We start from the raw sequence: 8,045 nt of genomic DNA, 5'->3' as shown, positions 1-8,045 counted from the left end.
TAATATTACTCAGTTCTGTTGAAGGGTCATGTGGACTCGAAACGTCAACTCTTTTCTTCTCCGCCGATGCTGCCAGACCTGCTGAGTTTTTCCAGGTAATTCTGTTTTTGTTTTGGATTTCCAGCATCCGCAGTTTTTTGTTTTTATCCCTATGTTGTGTATGTTTTATTTATGCTTGGTGAGTGTTGGATATATTACTCACAAGCGCCTGATTAAGTGAAACCGATACTCAAATGGTGCCGTCTACTAGGTCACGATTCTGTAGTGAACTCTCTTGCGAAAGTGGGATGAAGCCTTCCCCTTGGTGAGGTTCTATATCTGAGGCCGGCAGCGGGGAGCCTCCCCCTTGGTGAGACCTGAGGGTGTTGATTGACAGTTTAGGCTGAGGCCGGCGGCTCCTTGCTCACACACTGCTCGAGGCCCCCCTCCCCCATCGGGCGTGGCGAGCATGCGCCGGTTTCCATGACGCGTTTCCTTCCGGTGTCTTGAGTCTCCGTCACGAGTCGGAGGGAAGGCAGCGGCGGCGGCTCGGTGATACAGACCGGTTAGCATCAATCAGCAGCAGCCTGTTCAGGTGAGGTTCACTCGGTCTATTCTGTCCTTCATCGAACCGCTCAGCTAAGGCGAGCTGCTCCCAAACTACCATTAGCTCTTTGTTAAGATACCGTTCTTTCGGCTATGTACCTGGTCGCCCTGAAGGAACCGTCTCTAATCGCATCAGGGACATGGAAGCGCACCGTCCCCGGGTGGAAGTTGACTAGTTTAAATCGTAGGGGCCCGGGGCTCTCATCCCCATGTATCGGGGCAGGGATTGTAGTGAGGCAAGAGCAGCTGTTGATGCTCAGGGGGTGGGTATTAATGCTCATTGGGGCGGATGTCGCTGCTCAGGCAGAGAGGGGGAGGGAGAGGGCGCGGGGCAGTGCCGGGGAGGGGGACACTGGTGGGGCGAGGGAGCCATGGGGCAGTGCCGGGGGAGGGGGCACTGGTGGGGTGAGGGGGGCACTGGTGGGGTGAGGGGGCCATGGGGCAGTGCTGGGGGAGGGGGCAGTGCCAGGGGAGGGGGCAAGGAGGGCATGGGGGAGGGAGGGCACCATTGGGCAGTGCCAGGGAGGGGGCATTGGACAATGGGACAGTGCTGGGAAAGGGGGCATGGGGCAGTGCCAGGGAAGGGGGCCATGGGACAGTGCCAGGGAGGGGGCAGTGGGGCAGCGTGGGGATAAGGTGTGTGGGGGGCACAGGACAGTGTCTGGAGTATGATCTCTTATGCAAAACTGGGAGGTACCATAGATGGACAACATTTAAAAAGAGCCAGGGCAACAGAAAGAAGGCAAAAAAAGGGCTTTTCAGAAGCTTGCCTGCAAAAGGTGGCACCATTAAAACAGATGTGATGAACAGAACCACCCTAGAGTGTGGCAAATCGGGGTGACTGCTGTGGGCCCAGCGCTTGAACATTATGGTGTCAGGCATAATGCTATCCTGAACTAGTTAATGTCTTTAAAGCGGGCATATAGTGCATAGCGTCCGTCCTGTGGGTAGGTCACTCGCTGTATTTATTTTTGGTCCCAGGCAGTTTAAATCCTCCGCTTCTTATTTTATTTTCCTTCCAGTGCGAATTTGCAACTAACATTTGCTTAACATTGGAAGATGGACTTTTTAAAAAAAAGTCTTTTTTTTTAAAGTCAAATTATTTATTGTTTCATTTCTGTAATTTTTTTTTGAGATGTTGAACACAGTGACAGACACTGGCCGGAATTTTTAAGCATCCCCCATGGCAAGGCTGCCAAGCCATTGAAATCTCCATTTACGTCAGCGGGACTGAAAGATCCCACTGGTATGAAGGGCTGGAAAATTTCGGCTTTAAAGTTTTCTCCAGTTGGGGTGTGTTAGTAAAAATGTTATAATGGAATCCCATGGATTTCTCCTTAACAAAAGGAGAGCCAACAGTTTTGTTCAGCCTTGGAAGCAAGGTGTAGTTTTACATGCGACACAGTTATCACAGTCAAGAGTGCAGTACCTGCTTGTAACCAAGTGCTCAGTAGCTGGGATGCTGCTGCTGGTGCTCCTTTTCACACAAGCTCAGGGGCCCAGCTATCAAAGGAAACTTGTATAAAAATGTTATGGGGGCTCCACACAGACCATTGTGGTTTGAAAGTAGGGAAAACTTAAATGGACATTATTGTTTGCTAGTGCACAATGACAGTGGTGTACACCATCTACAAGATGCACCGCAACAACTCGCCAAGGATGCCTTGACAGCGCCTTCCAAATGTGTGACTTCAACCAGCAGATGCATGTCACCACCTTCTGCAAGTTCCCTCCAAGCTGCACACCATCCTAACTGGGAAATATATCACCGTTTCTTCATTGTTGCTGGGTCAAAACCTAGGAACTCCCTTCTTACAGCACTGAGAGTGTATCTACACCATATGGACTGCATGGGTTCAAGAAGACAGCTCACCATCACCTTCTCGAGGGCAATTAGAGATAGACAACAAATGCTGGCTTACATTCCAGGAACAAATATTAAAAAGCCTGAGACTTGTTTGCATTTCGAGCAAGACACATTTTCCCAGATGGTGATTTGATTACATTAATTCTGATATTTCTGGTATGTTGTATAAAAATTAGAAAACAATTGTGAAAGTTGCAGACTGTAAGGTGTAAGTTTTTCCTTTTCTGAATCGGTCTCTTTTGAGATGTTTTTCTATGTTAAAGGTGCTATATAAATCCAAGCTGCTGCATTAACTTGACCAGTTATTAAGGAGGTTTCTTTTTCAAGAAGGGATCTTGTCCGAAAACTTCAAATGAAATAATTTTGAAAACACTTCTATATCCCACGTCACCCAAAAGAAAAGTTTAATCTAAATCTGATAGCACAGCATGATGGCATAGTGTCAGTTTTATTTTCTTTCCTTAATGTTTCTTGCTTGCTGTGTCTGGCAACATACCAGGTGTTTTGCACTTGGGTGATAAACCAACTGGGAGTAAGGTGCGGTTGAGCTGTTATGCTGATGCTCATAACACCGATTAGATAGTGTGTGACAACTTTCTTGTATCGAGGTTCAATCTTTACCTGTATCTACATGGCTAAATTCATTGTCAATATTTGTTACAGTGCATGGAATGCAGCCAGAGCAGCTAATGCTTGTACTTTTCCATGCCAAGTTCTGCTTATTATCCCTGTCTTTGTTGAGCCCTCCTAATAACCTCTTTGGCTTGACATCTGTTGTATGATTGTGCTTCTGTTAAGGGCTTGGGATATTTTTCTGTGTAACTTGTGTTTACATGATGCTAGTAATTTGTAGCAGTGCCTTCCATTCTCTTTCTAGCACTGTGCCCTCTGCTGTTCCTCAATGATCTTTTCTTTACATCTATGTGTTGCCACGCATTGACCTCATCTTCAGGCATGAGGTCAGCATTCATATATTTTCTAACCATATCTCTTTCTATCTCTGCCACTTCTCTTGATTACATTGAATGGTCTTGTGCCATCAGACTGCTTGTGAAACATCAGGTTCTGGATAAGCTTGAAGTTATTCAGTTCAATATCGAGAGACCAACGCCATCATCTTTGGCTGATAAAAATCTATAACCCCTCCCCAGCTACTCTGGAAGACTGATCCAGAGTGGCTGTCATTTTGGCAACCTATTTGATCCAGTTTTAAAACCCATATTCAATCCATCATTAAGATGGCTTATTTCCACTTCCACAGTACTTGGTATGTCTCAATGCAACCCTTATATATGCCAATGTCCCATCAGATTTAACTATCCTCAATGTTATCTTGCCAGCCTCTCATCCACTGCCCTTGTTAAACTACAATTTGATCAGCACATTGCAGCAGGTAATCAATCCATCCACGACTAACTTCTGCTCAATCATCATCCCCATTTTCACTGACCTATATTCTCTCAGCCTAAACAACACCCTTGTCCTCATTTGTAATTTTTTAAAATGTCCTTGCATATAACTTTTCAATCCTTTGAGCCCTTAATATAATCTATTTGTGTGACTGTAGCTTTCCATGCACCCCCTCCACCCCAAAAAAAACCCTTACCCTTGTCCAACAACTGTTGGAAAGCTGTCTCGGTACTTTTCTTCGGAACTCCTTCCTTAAACCTCTGTCACTATCCTGCGCGCTCCACCCGTTTTAAAAACCTGCTCAAAACACATCTGTTAACCTGGCTTTTGTCACCTGTCCAAATTTCTTCCTGGTTCTTTGTTTTTATTTTGTCTATTTGTCAACCAAGGTTAAACATTTTTCATGTTGAAGCTGTCATATAAATGTATGTTTATAAGCATTAAGCATGTTGTTTTGCTATGCAATAAAATATGTTCAGAAAGGATTACTTCCAATTTATAGTAAAAGTTGTACTAGATTATATCATTTCTCCACCACACCTCCCCCAGCAGTTATCTACTTTCTAAACTAAGCGTGTTCTCTAATTCCTTACAGCAAGGTTGTAATTGCATCTCTTGCGTTGGTAAATTACGTTTCTCTCTGTGAGCCTCCACCTTTGCTGAGGTCATTTGTAGAATCCCATCATCACTGTAACTCATCGCTGATCAGGGATTGAATCTAGAACCTTGGTAGCCTATATTGCTAAATGTCACAACAGGTAGTAGTGGATTTATTGATGAAATCATCAAGGATAGTACTTTTATTGGTAAGATGTTGGCATGCCAATGTGTTAATTTGTTTTGTTCCCCTTTTGGCTACTTGTCTATGCAACTGTGGAGAAAGTGGGCACCCATCATATAATAGGGAGAAAGCACTTTGGAGGATACTTGTGCCTTGTCCTTGTGTACACTTCTTGGCAGCCAGCCCAAAATTGAAGTTTTGGAATTCAAAGCTTAGTGTTGTGTAACAGGGATTTTTTCCCCCAGTTAGCTACAGTTCTGAGTTTTACAGCTGGATAATATGACTGTAATTTTGAGCTGCTGTCTGAAAATCTAAATTATGGACTTCATAGGCTTGACATTGGATTAGATGGCATTCACTTTAGAAATGCCTTTTATTAGTAATAGTTAACTAGATTAGAAATGTGACATTTTCCCCATATGAAACCTAAACGCTCTTCAAAGCCTGAGAGTAGAATTGATCTTGTCTAGTGGACTGCTTCACTAGTAGGTTTTTGTAACAGGAAGTTCTTGTTGGCTACAGCAGAATTTACTTCAATATACCTATTTTAGTGAATCGCAAAAATACCTAATTTGAATGATTTAATATCAGCAGTTGAAGAGGATTGTGTCTTTACATTTTGAACCTGACCAAATCTTGGATTTCGATATGCTATATATATTTAATGCTGTATTTAATTGTGTCTAAAATTCAAAATTTATGTTCACCTGGCAGGATGAGGACATGCTTGGGCTATCAGGCTTTCCACATAACAAAGCAATGTTGTGAGGGGTGCAATAACATTATTACCACCAGTTATTTTTCTGCTGCAATACTGCTCTGATACTGAATTCAACTTTTACTTGCGACTCCTTACTTCAGACCACTTGATTTTAAAATCAAAACCAAGATATGGAGTTCTCAAAGGAGTTGCTGGAAGGGCATAGAGATAAAGAGTGAATATGTTTGAGTGCCAACCAACAGAAAGGGTCAGTAGATGTTTTATAAATCCATCCTCAGGAGAATCGTAGATACTTAGGCAGTAGAATTTTGAGGTGTATCTTAACATGAGATGTTCCAGAAAATCCCTTGTCTGACTGACTTAGCAAGTTGCAAAATGTTGCTAACCAAATCAAACTGTACTACTATTGAGCAATGTTCAGTGTGAAGGCTCTAACTGGCTAAAAATTGCATAAAACAAGAAATGGATAGTTATAGCAACTAGTGGTTATGATTTTATAAATATAAATTGTTTTCCAAAGCGATTGAATATCTGTTCAATTTTTGTTTTATGCTTGGTACTTTAGTTTGCTTAATTGGATTGAGAGTTAGAAAGAAAAGAAAGACTTATGCTTAAATAGCCTTTCATGACCTCTGGGTATTTCAAAGCATTTTACAGCCAATGAAGTACTTTTTGAAATGTAGCCACTGTTGTAAATTAGGAAATATAGCAGCCAATTTGTTCAGAGCACGATCTCACAAGCAGCAATATGATAATGACTGGATAATCTGTTTTTTGTCATGTTGTTTGAAGGCTAAATATTGGTCAGGACATCAGAAATAGCTCCTCAGCTTTTCATGGGATCTTTTACCTTCACCTGAGAGTGTAGTGGTTTAACGTCTCATCTGAAAGACAGCACCTCCAATAGTGCAGTGCACATTTGGTAATGCACTGGAGTGTCAGCCTAGATTTTTGTGCTCAGTCCTGGAGTAGGACTCGCCATTGAGGGTTCAAGATTGCTACCAACTGAGCTAAGGCTGACAGTTCCTTTTTTCCCTCTTTCTCTTGTTGCACCCCCACCAACTCATGTATCGGAATCACAACATGGAAACAGACTGTTCTGCCCAACCACACTCTGCATTGGTGTTTATCCTTGAATTGAGCTGCCTTTTCATATTTCACTAATTTAACATTAAATGTTGACATGCTTCAATCATAAATTCCAGTCATTCATTTTCACAGCCTCATGCAATGTGTGCTTATATAAAATAATTTCTTTGTTCTTCATCCTAAATCTCTTCCATTTAATCTTATACTTGTGTCCCCTGGCTCTGACCCTTTAGAACAGAAAGTGTTTCCTCCTTCCCTGTTCCATTCCTTCATAATTCCAAATGCCTCTATAATCTCCTGTGTTCTTTTTAAACAAAAAAGGCTGAATCTAAGCCTGTTTTGGTATTTTTATTCGAAGCAGAATCCTAATGAACTTCTGCTGTATCCTGCTTCTTGCCTCAACATCTTTCTTTTAATGTGGAGCTTAAATTATGGAATCACTTGGTGGTTCTGTGGATTGCTGAGACCATCATACTATGATATCACAAATACTGGAAAAGGTTCCATTGGGTGTCAGTTGCACTCCAAAACCTTGTCCAAATGGCCGTCGTTCATAAGCAAAGCTTGGAGTATCCAGAGGCAATTTAATGTCATTTGGTAAAAGAAACAAGCTCAATCCTGTCCCCCTCTGATATTTGCATAATACATTTCCAATGCAGTTTGCTAAATTACAATCCCAAATGGGTACTCTGGCTAACTTGTTTCCCTCCTCCTCCAAAATCCAGGGTTGTTAAGCCATTGCCCCAGCTGAGAACAGCTAAGTGGTCAGAGACTGGGTATCAAATCTTTTGCACTCCTAGCTCAGTTACTCATTTGCAAACCTGAAATATTGCAAAGGTGAAGTACTCCATAACTGTTAAAATTATATATTTTTTATCAGCGGCTGAAAAGTAAAACATACTCTTGTAGTGTTGAGCAAGAAAAGCAATAGCCAGCTCTGTCATCAAGGTGCTGAACTGCTACTTTGTGCCCAAGTAGTTTGCCATTTATTAATTCAGACTCAAAGTGTACAGTGTGGAGGCTCTAAGTCATAAGTAGATATGATGAAATGTGCAAAGTATTCAGCTTTCCTCACCCACTGTCTTGGAAAGGGGAGAAAAGATGTATCAAAAATGTTTTTTCAAAGGTAACTATTTAGCTAAAATCTGTGCTTATTCATTTGTTGTCTCCACTCAACCTCAATCCTGATGAGGATTGGACCATTTTTTGCAAAACTAACAGGATTTTGAAAGTAACTGAAGATAACAGATGATCAGAAATAGTGTAAATCGCTTTCCTTTTTGGTTTGAACTTGCATACAACAACAACTTTTATTTATATGGCATCTCTAAAGTGATAAAACCTTCCAAGGCGCTTCACAGGAGCATTACAAAACAGAATATAACACCGAGCCACATGAGAAGTTAGGTCAGACGCCCAAAAGCTTATTCAAAGGTGTTTTAAGGAGCGCCTTAAAGAAGGAAAGCGAGATGGAGAGGTAGTAAGGGAATTCCAGAGCTTAGGGCCTAAGCAACAAAAGGCATGGTCATCAGTCAGTGGTGAATACAATTGGGGATACTCAAGAGGCCGGAATTAGATGAGTGGAGATATCT

The 8,045-nt window shown here is 42.0% G+C and overlaps 1 protein-coding gene across 1 annotated transcript in view; it reads left to right on the top strand.

The window, feature by feature from the left end:
* Positions 1 to 451: 451 nt before the first annotated feature.
* The window catches only part of LOC144679743 (syntenin-1-like), a 29,427-nt gene continuing 21,833 nt past the window's right edge, over positions 452 to 8,045 (top strand). The window contains exon 1 of the mRNA XM_078540451.1: positions 452 to 574. The gene's annotated coding sequence lies outside the window, so the exon portion shown is untranslated. The remainder of the gene's footprint in view (positions 575 to 8,045) is intronic.

Source organism: Cetorhinus maximus, chromosome 4 (assembly GCF_964194155.1).
Source record: "Cetorhinus maximus chromosome 4, sCetMax3.hap1.1, whole genome shotgun sequence".
Taxonomy (NCBI): domain Eukaryota; kingdom Metazoa; phylum Chordata; class Chondrichthyes; order Lamniformes; family Cetorhinidae; genus Cetorhinus; species Cetorhinus maximus.
Note: the sequence above shows the minus strand (reverse complement) of the source record. Positions and strands in the feature narration are given on the sequence as shown.